Source organism: Hyperolius riggenbachi, chromosome 4 (assembly GCF_040937935.1).
Source record: "Hyperolius riggenbachi isolate aHypRig1 chromosome 4, aHypRig1.pri, whole genome shotgun sequence".
Lineage (NCBI taxonomy): Eukaryota > Metazoa > Chordata > Amphibia > Anura > Hyperoliidae > Hyperolius > Hyperolius riggenbachi.
In genome coordinates this window covers 337,744,194-337,763,886 of record NC_090649.1, presented here as the reverse complement: position 1 = coordinate 337,763,886, position 19,693 = coordinate 337,744,194, and positions in this window count along the sequence as shown.

Genomic DNA, 19,693 nt, shown 5'->3' with positions numbered 1-19,693 from the left:
AAACTCAATTGAGACAGGAACTTATACCTTCAAAATAAACAACGTCTGCACAGACCCAGGAGAGAACCTAGGGGCATACCAAACAGACCCCTCCCACCCTTCCCAAGATGAAAGAGATGAAAACCAGAGTAGGGCCCAGATACCAGAAGCCTTAGTCCCACCGATCAGACCCACAAACGTCCCAGCCACAAGAAATAACCCCCACTCAGGTTTCCAGGAGCAACGCCATGGGTGAAAAAGATAAGAACAGAATCTAGATATCAAAAACCGAGACCAGGCCCTAAGAACCCCATTGACCGAATCAAAGAACAAAACAAGGACACAAACTACGCCATAAAAACTCTAACATCCGAAAAAACAGGCACTGCCCTAACCTATAGAAAGCTGGAAGAACCACCAGAAGAGTTGGAGATCTTTAGTACACCATTAACCAACAATATTAGACCAAGTACCTCAAATTTACACAAATGTCCAGTAGTATCAATGATCCCCTTGCACATTTCTCTGGTGTTTAAATCTCCTTTATGAGTGCCTTTGGATACCCCATGTATTCAATTGAGACCTTTTTGTCTCCTTTGTGGCAATTTATCACTATTTATGTAATCCTTAGGCATATTTTTGCAATTATTATTTCTATTGCCATGCATTGATGATTAATTAATGTATATAGGTTCACTTTATGTGCTCCTTTTGGCTTACCTTATTTTTGTTACCGAGGCTGCTATTTTTAAGGCATTTATTGAGGTTTTTGTGAGGCATTGTAATTGATGTATTATTGAATTAATTAATTATTATGTACGCCGCTGTTATCACCTTTGGTGATTTTTAATACTGTTTTTAATTTTGTTTACTGTTTACCAATAAAGCTTTTGTTTGATTTTTTGTTATTATATAATCTTGTAATTACTTTGGATGGTGCTTGTCGATACTGGTTGTGTAAAAGGATCCCCTTGGACGATCAGGAACTTCTAGCACTCAGTGTCTACGACAAACACCATCAGATGCTAGGGAAGAGTCCGAGGACAGTATGGAAGAAGAACCTACAGTGAGGACCAAGATCCAGGAGGCCAAAAGAGACTCATAAGGAAATACCACCCATAGAGAAATGGAAGTCTACAAAATCGATAGCACTGGGCAAGGGCAAGAAAACTAATTGCAAACAGATCACAGATTATTACGTCAGATCACAAGAAGCAGGAAGTAGCTCTGAATCGAATACCACGGGAGGAACATATTCATCGTCATCATCTTTTTTAGAGCTACCTACGATAATGGGAAAAACCCCACCCTTGAGACCGAGATTGTCAACCCCGCTAGGCTGGCAGAGCCCACTGACTATCTCCTCTACAGGGAAAGCAACAAAAAGTCCAGTTCCCAGCCCGGAAACGAGGAAAAAGAGGTGGCAAAAAGAAGAGACCGAAAACGGTCCGTATAAGTCCGACTACTCAAAATGAAAAAAAACAACTCAAATCCATCTTTAACCTTTCCAAATATACCCTATCACAGGCAGAGGAGAATGTATTGGGACGAGGATTATCCTTTTGCCCGGCAAAAACCCCAAGTTTATACGAACTGTTCGTGGATTTGAATACATACACAAGGAAGTTGACTTTAAAAAGATAATTGTAATGCTGGGGGGGGTCATACTTTCTGACCACCCAGCACAACAAGGCTAAGAGCTGGATAATGAAACAGGCTACACAGGCTACACAGGCTGCCCAGAGCACTGCAGCTCTGGGCTTCTGATAAGACGCAATGGCAGCGCAGTGCGATGTTGCGCTGCTCTTGCGATAGCAAACATTCAGACAGATACAAGACAGACTGGAGTGAGGTAGCCAATAGCAAACGCAGCAATGACTACCTCGCAAGGACAGGACTAGGAGGACAGAGGCTGACAGAATGAATGCTTGCTAATCTAGTCACTGCCTCAGTGACAGCAAGCATTCACAAAGACAAGAGTGAAGTAACCAATAGCAACCGCAGCAATTGCTACCTCGCAAGGACAGGACTAGGCTAGCTAAGCACGGGTGATCGCGCTAAGCGCAACCTACCAAAACGTGCTAAAAACTGACTAGCTGATCACAGGATTTCAACAGTTCGAGTACGTTTATATCAGCGGCACTGATATATCACAGTAACACGAATACAATGAAAATAACAAATGCTGACTAGAATATGTATATATTGGCAATGAACCAATATATAACATAAGCAAGGGACTAGCTAGATCTGGACTGGAGCAATACAGCGAACTAACTAGGCAATACAAACAATACGTCTCTGCACTAGAAGGAGTACGTATATATATGTCCCCATGGGAAATATAAAATCGTAGCTCCACAAGATAACTGAACTAGAAAGTAACGAGACAAGGAATATTTTCACAGTATCAACGGACCCAGTGACAGCTTAGACAGAGCTGAAACTATGACGGGCGAAGTCTAAAAGTGGAGGCAGAATTTTATGCTGGCATCAGTCAATGGATGCAAGCAAGCAAATCTCCACACAGCTGAATCGTAATCATTCAATCCTGAGCTGGCTTGGTTACCATTTGCTAGCTGAAAGACTATCTGTACCAATGCATGCAGTCCTATGCAAGAACATGCATGCAGGAAATCCAGGGCTATCTGGCTGCAGTTCAGCTGTAGTAAGCCATTGGTGGAATGATGACAGCATTCTGATCTGCCCAGAACTGCAGAGCAATTGCAAATGACAATGGCCTCAATTCACTAAGATCATGCTAGAGATAATAAGGCAAGAGAAAACTTACCTCCACACGTGAGAGAGTTATCTTACCTCTTCATTCCTTAAGTTACCTCTCCTGTAGTTAATTTACCTCCTCTGTAGTTAATTTACCTCCTCTGTAGTTATTTTCACATGCAGCTAATTAACAGCCTGTCTTTAACTCTGGAGTTATTTTAAGGATTGGAGAGTTAATTTAAAGACAGAAGAGTTAACTTTAGGCTTGCCTGAGGTAAAATGTTTCCTGAATACTACATGCCTTATCACCATGGTAACAACTCTAGAAGAGTTATTAAAGACAGGAGATAAGTTTAGTGAATTGAGGCCAATGTGACTCATTACGAATGCACAACCGAATGCAGGCTGACAAGTCAGAACTGTCCGTTTGCGGCTCCACCGCAATGGACAGAACACGCCACAGGAGGAATCCTTACAATAATGTAATGTAGAACAGAGGCGCCAAAATGATAAAAACAGCTGTTAAAAAGTTTAAAAGTGCTTAGGAGGCAGTGGTGAACTTACCTCCTGCAAGCAGACACAAAAACTGTGTATTCAGGACAAGCAAAATTTATTGGTACACTCCAGGGGTTTAGCAACGCGTTTTGCAGGCTCTCACCCGCTTCATCAGGCAATAAGTTAATGGAGTACACAACTGGGAACGGAGGCACAAAATAGTGTGTGTTAGGGCCACATACATAAATAATTAAATAAAACAAAACACTGTATTATAAGTGCATGTGGTTCTGTTTCAAATTTCTATTGGTGAATTAAACGAACAAAGTGTGTATGTTGGGGGGGGGGGGTTGTTTGTTTGGGGGGGGAGGGAAAGGGTATGGAAGGGGTCAAGTAAAGTGTTATCAAAGTACAGATGGAATGGGGGGGTGATAGATAGAATACTATCAGTAGGCTTATGCTGTAAGCTAAATTTAGTGCACGTAACAGGAGTGTGGTGATTATATCAAGTGTCAAAAAATGGGGGGGGGGGGGGGTTGTTTATCAAAGGCAAGGAAGGGTGTGTTAAATTAAATATCAATGATATAAGCATTAGGCTGTGTATAGTCCAGGTGTAGTGCAGGGAAAAAAACATTGTGTATGCTGTAAAAACATTAAATGATATAAACTCACCAGTATGTGGTCCGGGTTACACCTGGCGCCTCAGTGCCGAGGTGTCCCCGTCTGGTGGTTTAAATGGGGGAGTGGTGCCGCTCCCTGGCCAATCAGAAGGCTGGGTGGGTTGGAGGTTTCCCGCCGAGCGGGGATGCCACCTTATGGTCGCATCATTATTGTGAGTCATGGTGCGATCTTTTCGTCGCACCTATGACTGTTTTAAAGGGGCATTTCAGTGCGACCATAGCGGCGCACAGTGGGACATGGTACACTTCCGGGTAGCGGCGGTGAATGAAATTCGCCGCAGTACACATGCGCACGAAGTGCCCGCCGCCATTTTAGTTATGGGCAAGAGGGGAAACAGGTCTTATTGCGTGCATTGTGATAAGCATAATTATAAAAACAACAGTATGACGGATAGTAGTGATAGACAATGGACCCACGGCCCATATCTCTTGGAGATTATAGTTGTAGTGGGCGTTTATATGGCTACGTATTAGCTGTAGTGGGTATTTTAGTGTGTTGCTGCCATCTACTGGGCAGCAGTGGTATTGATGTTTAATTGTCATGTTGTATAGCCATATACAGTGTTGTACAATACAACAAATATGTATAATACTGTTTTTTATGATCTAAACACAGAAATTGTTTTTTTTTTTTATATAAAATTGGATAAAAAAACACCCCAGAGAGTATAATAACAGAAGTATACATGAAAAAATAAAATAAAAACTGGAATTGGTAAAAGGTAATAAAAATTACAATATAGATTAAACATGACAAATAACATGAGACAAGTTATACGATGAAATGTAAAAGCGTTTTACTGTAAAATATCCTCGCTTGAGATAAAGAATGAAAAAATTGGTACATACTAGTAAACATCAATGCCGCATCAGTCAGACCTTCAGATCTGTAGATTTGTAATATATAGATATGCTAAAATGTATACTGAAGATGAACGTACAGTAGCGTGCAAAGATATAAACATTATTGGAGGAAATACATATATAATAAATGATAAAAAAAATGATAAAAATAGGGATGGCAAAAAATAGGGATGATAGAAGAGGCGACTGAGTAAAAAATATATATAGTGGGTTTTTGATCAGTGGATTTCCTCTTCCGAAATTAACACAGAGCGCTACATAACCACGCAACTCAAAGGTAGGTCACGATTCTACCCTACAGCATCAAAAGGGAACTATATAGATACCTTGTATTCACTGGTACTCCACGACCTACAAAATCTCCACTCTGATATACCCAGAACCACATCCAATCTCAACCGCCAACAAAAATCAGCCATCAAATTACTGCAGAATAATCACAACCTCATCATCAAACCTGCCGACAAGGGGGGAGGGATTGTCATCTTGAACAAAAAAGACTATCTTGAAGAAGCGGAATGATTATTAGGTGACACAAAATACTATGAAACCCTGGACACTGACCCTATTGAAGAACTCAATAAAACCCTCAGATCCTTTATCAATGACTCCCTACTCAATAACATTATCTCCAAAAATGAAAGGAACTTCATCATTAACCCACACCCCAAAACTCCAATTTTCTACTATTTACCAAAAATCCACAAAACCCTTCCCAAACCACCAGGACATCTAATCATATCAGGAATAAACTCTCTCACCAGTAATCTATTGCATTTTGTTGATCAACATTTACAACCCCACGTACAGGCCTTAGACTCTTATCTCAAAGACTCTTCACATCTCATTGATGTACTCAGTACTATCTCCTGGCAGAATAATTACTCATGGCTCACATGTTATGTCACATCACTATATATCACTATACCTCACTCATATGGTCTTTTAGCCATCAAGCATTTCCTTTCCTCCAACCCAAAAATGCCCCAGAGCCAATAGTCCTTCCTAGCCCACTGCACAGAATTCATTTTACAAAACAATATTTTCACCTTCATGGATAAAATTTACCATCGAACCAACGGCACAGCTATGGGGTCATCGTTTGCTCCTTTCTACGCAAATCTGTCAATGGGCCTCTTAGAACTCCATAAATTACGTCACAATAACCCCTTTGCTAAAAACATAATTTTCTACAGACACTACATCGACGACCTCATATTTATCTGGAATGGCAATGCCAACCTCATCCCTTCATTCATGGACTATCTAAACACAAACATGGCCGGCCTCCAATTCACATTCCACCACGACCCGGTCACTATAGAATTTTTAGAATTAACATTATTCATTGACTCCAATCTCATAAAAACTAAAACATACTTTAAACCTGTGGTTGCAAACAAATATATACACTTCGACAGCTTTTACCACCGACCCTGGACTACCAATACCTCATACAGTCAGTTCAAAAGAATCCATAGAAATTGTACAGATATCACAGACTACGCGACACAATCCGAGATCCTTACAAAAGATTTTTTAGCATGCAAATATCCTAAAAAACTAATAAAAGACGCCAAATTCAGAGCTAAAGCAAATAAATCACATACTCCATCACACAACACCCCCAACTCTTCTGAAAATTACCCACAATTTATCACACAGTTCAATGCTCAACATTCCCACATTCGATCCACCCTGAATAAAAGATGGGATATCCTACAGCAGGATCCATACCTCCGCCCAATAATACCAGCAGTACCAGCAATTATCTTTAGGAGAGCACCAAATCTGCGTAACCTTCTAGCACCCAGCCGGCTCAAATCATCCACAAACTCTGGATTTCAACAGAGACATCTTGCACTAGGCTGCTCCCCCTGCAATAACTCTAGATGCCTGGCCTGCACTTCCATCCTAACCACTACCTCCTTCTCCTCCAATATTACTGTGAGGCTCGGTGGTGTATTCTCCACAGTCAGCATGCAACGCATGAGCTGGCATGGAGGAGGTACACACACTAGCACAAGGAAACAGGCTATCCCTAGTATAGTGGAGGGGAGGACTGACTCCAATAGGAGATTGTGGCGCACAGAGCCGGTGCAGATCTGACAGCCACAAACAATGCTTTCGTTATAACGTCTCAGCGCAAAGTAGCGCTGAGCGCATAAACCAGAACTGAGGAGATCAGGACAGGTAGACAGAATGAACGCTTGCTAGCTAGCGGCTACTTAGCGACAGCAAGCGTCCAAAACCAGACAGACTGGAATGAGGCAGCCAATGCGATTGCAGCGATGGCGTGCCTCACAAAGACAGGACAGGATAGTCAGGAAACAGCCGGATCAAGATAGATGAACGAAACACAGATAAATATACAATGAGTATGTTTTCCTAGCGTATTACAATTACAGCTATCAATGAAGCTATTTGTAACGTCTGACTAACATATGTATATATCGGCAATGAACCGATATATGACATAAGCAGGAACGCTGACTAGGACTGGAGTAATACAGGGAACAGGACTCAGAAGGATTCGCTATCTCTTCGCAGAGATGAACGCAATCCACAAACAGTAACAGAACAGGATTCAGAAGGATTCGTTATCTCTTCGCAGAGATGAACGCAATCCACAAACAGTAACAGAACAGGATTCAGAAGGATTCGTTATCTCTTCGCAGAGATGAACGCAATCCACAAACGGTAACAGGACAGGATTCAGAAGGATTCGTTATCTCCTCGCAGAGATGAACGCAATCCACGAACAGGACCAGGAGCAGGATACTAGCTCAGCACGGGTGCTCACGATACGCGCAAACTACCAAAACGTGCTGGAAAGCTGACTAACTGCACACAGGATATAAACAGTTCGTGTACGTATACATCAGCGACACTGATGTATCAACGTAACACGAATACAAGGAAAATAATAAACGTGCTGGTATGCATATATATGGGCAATGAACCAATATATGATGCAAAACCAGCAAAGTATCTTTTAGAACAAGAAACACGAACGGGGCTGAAGCGACATCAAGACAGGCTCAAACTGAAGCTATGAAAACCCAAGGAAACCCTGCAGGAAGCAGATCTTTATACTGAGGTCATCCAATGGGAGCAGACATGCAGATTCCCACACAGGTGAATGATAATCAGTCACAAGCTGACGCCAGGGAAAGGCAGACAAAGCTATGCAGCTTGCATGGAAATAGATCAGAACTGCCTGAGCTGCAGCACTACTGCTTCCAGCAATACCTGCTGCAGCAGCGATCATTACAGTACCCCCGCCCTTAAAAGCGGATTCCAGATGCTTTTCAAAACTGAAATTCCCAACAAAACAGTCTGACTGATAATTCATGATGACCGGGACAGCCCGGCAAGACCGAATTCCAGAATCAGTCCCCACAAGACTGGACCCATCAGAACCAGAACCTACAGAACCATGCCCATCAGTACTACAAGCCCCAGTGTGACACCCATCAGAACCATGATTTCCAGAAGAAAGCCCTTCGAAACTCCCTGAGCGATACCCACCGCCTTCCAGGAACCGTTCAAAAACGCCAAAGCCTTTGCAATGCCCACCGGGACTGTCTTTACCAACACAAAACCCACTGTTGAACCAGTCCAAGGCACCAGGACAAGTTTTCTCAGAGACCTCCCAGAACACCTTGAAGCTCCAAAGAGATCCCCATAGGTCAGAATGCCCCTGAGGCTCACATGGAGAACTATCAAGAACCCCTATGGAACCTAGGGCAATTCCCGAGTCAGGGCCACAAGGAAAAACATCAAAATCAGGGCTTTCAGGAACCAGAACCATCTCTGGGCATGCAGGCAGACTGGCAACATCAGAACATGTTCCCACTAAGGAAGCATCAGAGCACGCTAACACCTTAGACACACTTGGGCATTCTGGCACACAAAGAACATCTGGGCACACTGGCAAAAGAGAAACCTCTGGGCATGTCAAGGAACTGTGAGCCTCAGGGTCAGCCAAGACAGGACCAAAACCAGGACTGGCCAAAAAAAAATCATCATGACAAGACTTCGCAACTACTGGACTTTTACACGAGAATGCAGGACCAGACTTAGATGTCGCTGATTCCAGCAAAGTCAGTAACAAATCAGATTCAGGGGCACTAACAAGACAGGACAAATCTTCTGATGTATGCACTGAACCAGATAGGGACTCCACAACTACCTTTGGACTGAACAGAGACTCATCTAATACACTGGATTGGAGCTCATGAGGCGCTGCAGAACAAGTCAGTATTGCAGCAGCCCCCACTGGACTAGGCAAAACTGAGGAATTCCCTGGACAGGAAGGGGACTCTGGAACCTCTGCCACAGCGGCCAGAGAACCAGAATCTTTCAGGATACAGGGCTGGGTTTCAGGAACACTCATCAGACCGGACTGAAATTCTGAGATTTCTATTATTTTGACCAGAGAATCAGAATTATCCATGTTACAGGGCAAGACTTCTGAAACATTCAGAGGACAGGGCTGGAGTTCCTCGGCTGTTACAACACTGGAGAGGGACTCAACAATATTGGTTAAATCAGACTGTGTACAGGGCAAGGTATCTAACACACTTGCTGACGAGGACAATATTTCAATGGCTTCTGCTTTGCTGGGCAGAAATTCATCAAGTTTTATTAGAGCAGACTGTAATTCCAAAACAGCTGCTAGACAAGTGAATATTACTGCAACACCAACTGAGGTAAGCAGTGCCTCAGACTCCTCTGCTAGAGGATTTGAAGTATCCAAAGTACTGGGTGAAGCATAAGACTCTGCGACCACAGCTTCACTGGACAGGATCACTGAACAGTCCATATTGCAGGGCAAAACCATGGAAGCACCTGCTGGACAGCATAATGATTCTGTGACCTGAGTTTCATTGGAGAGATCTACTGCACAATTCATGGTACAGGGCAAATTTACTGGAATATTTTCTGAACAAGGTAATAATTCTGCGATTTCAGGTTCACATAGCAGATGCTCTAAGCTATTCACGAAACTAGAGCGAGGTGTAGAAACAGGAAGATCAAGACACAATGTTTGCGCATCTGAATCACCATTCATTTGTAAAATTGGAAAATTCAGATGCTGGGGTTCTGAGGTTTCTAGACAGGATTGCTGGGACTCGGAAACTGATGTAGTGCATCTATTGGCATCTGCTGGATCAGACAGGAGTTGAACTTTATTAACACAGGTAATTTCTGCAGAAGTGTTTGCAGATGCAGGCAAGATTTTTCTGGTGTCTGTTTCACTGAACAAAGAGTCATGAGTACTGGCTAGGCTGGACTCGGAAGTCAGCAGGACCTCTGGATTTTCTGCTGAGAAATTTGCGCAGGGCAAGGTTAAGAATGTATCAGTGGCTTCTGTTTTACTGGTAAGTAACACTGAGTTATCCATGGTACAGGGTGGAATTGCAGGAACTTCAATTTCACACAAAAAGAGCTCCGAATCACCTGCTGAATCAGCCAAAGGTGCTGAAGCAGGCGGGTCAGAACGCCAAATTTGCGAATTCGGAGTCACATAAAAATCATCCAAAATCAGTTCCCACACATCAATCAATGGAGCCACAAAGTCATACCCACACACACCAGTTTTTATTAGGTTATAGGCAGACTTAATGCATGCATTCAATACTAATTCACTTTTTGCACTGTAAAATTGACAAAATGAACTTGAATCATTCTTCCATTCATTGACCAGAGCTTCCATCTCTCCTTTCTCAAATGGAGGATTCCAAGCATACTTAACAGGCAGATCATGGTTTGCAGATATGATTGTAGCAGGGACATATATTGGGTTAATTAGCAGGTGATTGGCAGATTCCTTATTCCTAAGAATCTCCAATACCTGTAGCAAGTGCTGAACTGTAGTGTATGCAAACTTTCCTTGCTTCACAAATAAGTTGATTTGTTCAATACTCTGTAATATCTCCTCATAATCATACTCAGATAATTCTTTTAAACAAAAATCTTTATTTTCCCTAGCCAGGGAGGAAAGTTCATTAGTAGTTTCATAAGTCCATTTAACTCCCCTGAAAGACAATTGCATTTCATTATCTGTTAATGGCAGAATCTCATTATAGGTCTCAGTCGCTAAGGATAACGACTCTGCAGATCGGACACGTTTCTTAGAACGTTTGCGTTTTGCCTTAGACCCTGCTGTTTTTGGTGATTTATTCCAGGCTGCAGGAAAATTATCAGTAACACTTTCTGCTTGCTGAACATTTTTGCAAGCAATTGAAGGAGAAGCTGATTGGCCTGCTGCCAGGAGTTCATTAAGAGGAAAAGGCAATGGATCTATGCGCAACCAGTTATGGATCACAAACGCTAGAAATTCCAGCGGTCTCTCTTTCAAATCGGAATGATTGAGAACATCAAATGCCCACTGGAATAATTCCCCTTTAAACAAAATATAACTTAGTTGGAGTGCCCAGGTAGAAACAGGAGTCGCTTGGAGATCGGGATTGGCCAGGAACCTGGCACATTCAGAGAAAAACTCATTTTCTGTTTCAGAGTTCTTCAAATTTCTTAAAGGAACAGGAACCATAATTAACAGTGTCATACTTTCTGGGAATCCCCCCCACAATGGGGATTGGTAATGGGGTTTTCATAATGTGAGGCTTGGTGGTGTATTCTCCACAGTCAGCATGCAACGCATGAGCTGGCGTGGAGGAGGTACACACACTAGCACAAGGAAACAGGCTATCCCTAGTATAGTGGAGGGGAGGACTGACTCCAATAGGAGATTGTGGCGCACAGAGCCGGTGCAGATCTGACAGCCACAAACAATGCTTTCGTTATAACGTCTCAGCGCAAAGTAGCGCTGAGCGCATAAACCAGAACTGAGGAGATCAGGACAGGTAGACAGAATGAACGCTTGCTAGCTAGCGGCTACTTAGCGACAGCAAGCGTCCAAAACCAGACAGACTGGAATGAGGCAGCCAATGCGATTGCAGCGATGGCGTGCCTCACAAAGACAGGACAGGATAGTCAGGAAACAGCAGGATCAAGATAGATGAACGAAACACAGATAAATATACAATGAGTATGTTTTCCTAGCGTATTACAATTACAGCTATCAATGAAGCTATTTGTAACGTCTGACTAACATATGTATATATCGGCAATGAACCGATATATGACATAAGCAGGAACGCTGACTAGGACTGGAGTAATACAGGGAACAGGACTCAGAAGGATTCGCTATCTCTTCGCAGAGATGAACGCAATCCACAAACGGTAACAGAACAGGATTCAGAAGGATTCGTTATCTCTTCGCAGAGATGAACGCAATCCACAAACAGTAACAGAACAGGATTCAGAAGGATTCGTTATCTCTTTGCAGAGATGAATGCAATCCACGAACAGGACCAGGAGCAGGATACTAGCTCAGCACGGGTGCTCACGATACGCGCAAACTACCAAAACGTGCTGGAAAGCTGACTAACTGCACACAGGATATAAACAGTTTGTGTACGTATACATCAGCGACACTGATGTATCAACGTAACACGAATACAAGGAAAAAAATAAACGTGCTGGTATGCATATATATGGGCAATGAACCAATATATGATGCAAAACCAGCAAAGTATCTTTTAGAACAAGAAACACGAACGGGGCTGAAGCGACAGCAAGACAGGCTCAAACTGAAGCTATGAAAACCCAAGGAAACCCTGCAGGAAGCAGATCTTTATACTGAGGTCATCCAATGGGAGCAGACATGCAGATTCCCACACAGGTGAATGATAATCAGTCACAAGCTGACAGCAGGGAAAGGCAGACAAAGCTATGCAGCTTGCATGGAAATAGATCAGAACTGCCTGAGCTGCAGCACTACTGCTTCCAGCAATACCTGCTGCAGCAGCGATCATTACAATTACTAAATTTCAATATCAAATCAAAAATCAATTATACTACAATTCCAGATATGTTATTTATGTCATTTCATGCCCTTGCCATCTCCAGTACGTGGGTCAAACAACTCAACTGGCACGAAGTAGGATTGGACAACACAGGCGAAATTTTCCCCTTCACAGTGTATCGTGACACTTCAGCACCCATCACAACAGTGACCCCACCCTATTCCATATCATCCTGTTTGAAAGCATAAATCAGCACCAGTTGGATGCTTTTGAAAAACTGAAATCAAGAGAAATGTTCTGGATTCAAATGCTAAGGACCAGAGGGCCTCGCCTCAACGAACAACTTGAAAAAATCCACTGATCAAAAACCCACTATATATATTTTTTACTCAGTCACCTCTTTTATCATCCCTATTTTGTGCCATCCCTATTTGTATCATTTTTTATCATTTTTATCATTTATTATATATGTATTTCCTTCAATAATGTTTATATCTTTGCACGCTACTGTACGTTCATCTTCAGTATAAATTTTAGCATATCTATATATTACAAATCTAAATTCTTTATCTCAAGCGAGGATATTTTACAGGAAAACGCTTTTACATTTCATTGTATAACTTGTCTCATGTTATTTGTCATGTTTAATCTGTATTGTAATTTTTATTACCTTTTACCAATTCCAGTTTTTATTTTATTTTTTCATGTGTACTTCTGTTATTATACTCTCTCGGGTGTTTTTTATCCAATTTTATATAAAAAAACAATTTCTGTGTTTAGATAATAAAAAACGGTATTATACATATTTGTTGTATTGTACAACACTGTATATGGCTATACAACATGACAATTAAACATCAATACCACTGCTGCCCAGTAGATGGCAGCAACACACTAAAATACCCACTGCAGTTAATACGCAGCCATATAAACGCCCACTACAACTATAATCTCCAAGAGATATGGGCCGTGGGTCCATTGTCTATCACTACTATCCGTCATACTGTTGTTTTTATAATTATGCTTATCACAATGCACGCAATAAGACCTGTTTCCCCTCTTGCCCACAACTAAAAGGGCGTCGGGCACTCCATGCGCATGTGTACTGTGGCGGATTTCATTCACCGCCGCTACCCGGAAGTGTACCATGTCCCACTGTGTGCCGCTATGGTCGCACTGACACGCCCCTTTGAAACAGTCATAGGTGCGACGAAAAGGTCGCACCATGACTCACCATGACTCACAATGATGACACAACCATAAGGTCGCATCCCCACTCGGCGGGAAACCTCCAACCCGCCCAGTCTTCCGATTGGCCGGGGAGCGGCACCACTCCCCCATTTAAACCACCAGATGGGGACACCTCGGCACTGAGGCGCCAGGTGTAACCCGGACCACATACTGGTGAGTTTATATCATTTAATGTTTTTACAGCATACACAATAGTTTTTTCCCTGCACTACACCTGAACCGAACCAAAAATCTGAGGTTCGGGCCACCTCTAAAAATAAACAGATCACTCCGATCGTTCTCAACTCGGAGATCACCAATAATACTGTCTATATCCATCAAGAGCAACTCGAAATAGAAAAATATGTACACACAAATCTGAAAAATAAGTTCACCTTTTACCCTACTTCCTGTAGAGGACCATTTGTGGAAGGTTTCTACACCTAAGTTTTGGAGGACTTCAGAAAGATCAAACCGGAGAGCAACAAACAAAATCTAACAAAGAAAGAACAGAAAGCGATCAAAGACCTTAAAGGGGAACTTCAGCCTAAACAAACATACTGTCATTAAGTTACATTAGTTATGGTAATTAGAATAGATTGGTAATATAATCTCTTACCCACCCTGTTTTAAAAGAACAGGCAAATGTTTGTGATTCATGTGGGCTGCCATCTTTGTCATGGGGGCAGCCATCTTTTTGGTTGTAAGGAGTTGACAGGGAGCATGAGACACAGTTCCAACTGTCCTGTGTCCTGATAACCCCTCCCAGCTGCACACGCTAGGCTTCAAATGTCAAATTCAAAATGTAGAATAAAAAATCGCACCAAAACAGCAGAACGAGAACAACAACATCAGAAATCCCATCATGCTTTGCACAGTATCAGGGGAAAAATGCCCGGGCAGTTTTCTTCTGTGCAGCTAAAAATGAGGCTTGTATAAGAGAAACAACGTTCTGATGCTGTGAAACTGTTAAAGAAACACCAGGCCTTTTCAGTGCTGCTGAGTCGATTTTTAGTCTGGAGGTTCACTTTAAAGACAGTGATGAAATCGTAATTAAGGCAGCGGATAAAGGGGGAGGTGTAGTCATAATGGATAAACAAGATTATATCAAAGAAAGTCTGCGGATTTTGGAAGATAAGGACAACTATGAAATACTGACCACGGACCCAACAACAAACTACAAAAAAGAATTGAAAGGTTTAGTAAAATGGGCACTCGAAGAGGGAATAATCAAGAAAGTAAATACGTACTCATAGCCAATCCAACCTTTGCACATTTCTATCATCTCCGTAAAATCCATAAAACATTTAAAAACCATCCCGGACGCCCTATAATAGCAGGAATAGAGTCCTTGACCTCACACTTATCGGAACTGATTGATTTGCACCTGCAGCCATTTGTACAAAAACTTCCCTCCTATCGAAAGTATTCATTGCAACTATTGAATGAACTGAGAGATATTTGTTGGTGAGATGACTACATATGGGTAACTTTAGATGTTACGGTATTATATTGCAATATACCACATGAGATCGGGTAAAAGCAATCTGGTACTATCTGGACAAAGACACAAATGTCCCGAAAAAAACAAAAACTTTTCATCTTACATGCAATCTCCTTCATCTTAACCCACAATGACTTTACCTTTCACGATACCACCTACCTACAGAGGAAAGGAACAACGATGGGGGCGGGATTTGCACCAAGCTACGCAAATCTAACAATGGGTCTTCTTGAAGAACTTCTATTGGGCCCTGGCAATCCGTTTGCTAAAAATGTAGTGAGATATAAAAGATATATAGACGATCTCATTCTGATTTGGAGAGGAAATGATGAGTCCGCCCAGGAATTTACTACATATATGAACAACAATGATTGTGAATTAATATTTACCAGTAACAGTAATAAAAAAACAAATTGAATATTTGGATATAGTCCTCTACAACAAGAAAACAGTAATTAAGTCCAAGAATCATTTTAAGTCGGTAGATTCCAATTCATATATCGACTTCAAGAGCAACCATTATGTGACCTGGAAAAAGAATATCCCCTTTGGCCAATTCCTAAGGATAAGCAAAAATTGTACAGACCTTAATATGTTTGATGAGCAGGCCAAAATACTCACTAGGAAAGTTTGGGAGAGACACTTTCCAGACAAACTAATCAGGGAAGCAAAATACAAAGCAAGAACAACAAAAAGGACCACACTACTGGAAAGAAGGACTAAAAAAGATTCAGAAAGAATCCAAGAAACCAATTTTATTACTCGCTTCTCGAACCATCAAGGCGGAGTAAGAGAAATCTTGAAAAGAAACTGTCCGATACTCTTAAAATATCCTTTCTTGAAAACGGAGATCTCCACCCAACCTAATGCGTCTACAGAAGAGCAAGGACTATAAAGAGCCTAATAGCCCTAAGTAAAGTCAGAACAATAAAAGAACTAAGGCCCACAACTAGGCAGACGACAGATATGGCTAAAGGAGAAGTGAACCAGTGTTTATTGCAAAAATGCCTATGTTGTTATAATATACCAAAGAAAAAAAGCGAGTTTAGATCTAACAACACAGGGGAAACCTTTCCCATTAAGTCCCATGTGACGTGTGCAACCAACTACATCATCTATTTGATCAGCTGCCCCTGTGGCCTCCAGTATGTGGGGCGAGCAACCCAACCCCTACGGACAAGGTGGGGCCAGCATAGGAGGAATATCAAAAAAGGATTCAACAAGCATGGCTTCTCCAGACATTACAATAGCCACCATAACTGCAATGAAATTGGTACTGAAATATGCCCTATTGAACATATTTCTGACTCGACATCGAACAGACAGAATGCTCTCCGTAATAGGGAAATGTTTTGGATCTTCAGACTCAATACCCTCCAACCTGAGGGCCTGAATATATGTCTGGAACATAACTTGTAAACATATTTGGGCAGAGCCCAGTCCAAAACCAGTTTATATTTTTTACCCTTCTTCCCCCGATAACCATTCCCCCCTGACCTCCCTTTCCCTCCCCTCCCCCCCTCTCCCATTCACCACCCTTCATTTTTGCTCCCAATTGCCTACCCCTAACCCCCCTCCTTCCATCCTGTCCACCCAGTACAATATCCCCTACTCCACCACCAGTGCACTAGCCCTCGGTCTCCCCTAGAGGGTAGTCCTCTAATTACTCACATCTGCATTTATTTCCATATCCACTAGGACCCCCCCTTATGGCTAGTGCCGAACATCATCCTGGACCCATACTTCACCCCATTACTACTAACAATTGTCGTACAACAAACCGTTATATAGAATGGGCAATAGATTTGCCCATAGTACTATACAACGCCAGTCTGGTATAAACCTCTCATGTTACCCTGGAAGGGATGGTCAGATTTGATCATCATCTTTTGTCTGTCATCTTCCACAATTTTATTAACTATCCCTCCTTGTGTAGCATGTTCTGTGCATACAGACAGGCACTTGCACCATCGGCATATATTTAAATGAACTAACAGCACCCACACTATTACTCTACTATTTATTGTACTATGTTTTATTTTTGCTACCTGTTGCAGCCGCTGCTATTCACTGTATTATGTTTTTATTTTGCAACCGGTGTTGTTTTGCTACCTAGACAAGAAAACATCACATTAGGATGTCTGAGCCTTTGAAACTTGCATACTATTACTGATATCACTATATTAATCTTTTAGGCAGCTTATATACTCTTGTTAAGAGTCTTTTATTGTGATTGCTCTTATTGTGTTTTTTATTTTGAGTTTTTTCCTAAACTTTTCATATATCTAAACATTACACCGATAGGTAAGAGGCTCCAGAAAAATAGCCACCGCCATCATTGATAGCTATCGCCCTGGGATAGTCCCCATGCAGCAGCCATACTGTACACGGAGGGTGTTCCCTCCTCCAGATGCGGAAATATGCGCCTCGGTGGTGTGCTCCAAGACTGAGACACGTAGTGCTGCGTGCACTACGTAGGCATGCCAAATGATGCCACATCGGGCCGCGTCCGCGTCACTTCCGGCCGCGAGCACGGCTAATCAGGAACTACCCTTTCCTCTCATGTTATTTAATCACGGCTCCGGGAGCCAGAGCAGGGACAAGGTCCTCCAGCACCCAAGGCTGAGACACCAAAGTGCGCCCCTCCATCCCTCCCACCTCAGCTGTCACACATGGATTGCTATTAGATTAAGAGGGCCACAGGGCCCACAACCTCCCCAACACCTTAATATCTAGTTATCTGGCTTGCAGTCACTGCTATGTATCCCCTTTTCTTATTCCTTTCTGCATCATACACAATTAGGAATGACAGCTGAATGAATTGTGTGCCCCCTCCTACACTGCGCCCTGAGGCTGGAGCCTCTCCAGCCTATGCCTCGGCCCGGCCCTGCCGGGAGCGGCCGTACACAGGCGCTCAGGGCTTATTGCACAGAGAACTCCTCTAAGGTAAGCTGATACCCCTATACCATACTAGAGCCCTACCAATATATCCTCTCTCCTGATTACTATCTGCTAACACCTAATAAAGGCATCATTACTGTAGAACCCTTTCTATAGACCTACTCTCTTATACCTAGAGTAATATTGCTGGTCATAAAAGATTAAAGATATACACATTAGATTAAGTCCCTTGTGTTTGGGCATATACAATTCATCAAATTTAAAAAAAATGTTGTTTTGTTTTTGTCAGAGAGATATATATAAATGTTATATTTGATTCATGTGTATTGTATTTAGATTCCTGTGTGCGCATATGGTGTGCGGGTTGGTGCTTTGGGCATGCACGCATTCACGCACATATTTTATTGTGTGTGTATGCACGGAGTGCTGGTGGTGCGCACGGCTGCAGCAGACATATATAGACTACCGAGTAGTCCTTGAATATATTAATATAATATTATTGTTTTTACAAATAGTATTTTTAATATATATATATATTTGATGTGCAATATTGTATATTTTGTTATACCTTTTTACTGTGTATTGTTTTTGAGCTCCTGTTGAACTTTTTTTAAAGGCACTTGAATTTGACCTGATGAAGCGGATTACATCCGCGAAACGCGTTTTCTGATGTGCATAGTAAAAATCTGTTATTTCTAACAAAACTCATTCTTGAAGCTAGACCGCATTAAGGTAAGAATTTCTTACCTACATTTATTGAAAATGTTAATACCTTGGGCGCCTCCTACTTCCTTCTAACATATTTTATTTGCCCATTTGTACCAGTTATCACACCGTTTAAATTATGTCCCTATTACAATGTCTAGCACCAATATTTTATTTGGAAATAAAGGTGAATTTTTTCAGTTTGGAGTCCATCACTATTTACCTATCTATAGCGTACATTTAAAAAATTAACAGTAATATACTCTCTTGAAATACATATTAAAAAAGTTCAGTCCCTAAGGTAACTATGTATTTTTTTTATGTCATTTTTTTAAATTATACAAAAAAAATTGTTTGGGTTACCTTGTGGAAAGTGTGGTAGGGAAGGAGTTAATTTTACATGTAATTCTGGGTCTGTGTATAGAAATCAATGTATGTAAGCGTAATTTTACTATTTGGCCACAAGATGTCCTCAGTATTTTTTTTTATGCATCCTGTACGTGTACTATTATGCTTACAGGAAATGAAGGGTGGATGGGAAACTTTTTTTTCCAGAATGATCGCGGCTTGTCATGAAATTGCAAAAGGGACTTAGATCAATGAATGGGAACGCAGTGTTCCGATTCATTGATCTCCGGGCAGCAATGTGAAAGTGCGCGGGAGCATGCGCACGAGCAAGCAGGAATGCAGACAGCGGTGGTGGCGCAAGGGATACATATATCTACTCCCCAGGTGTG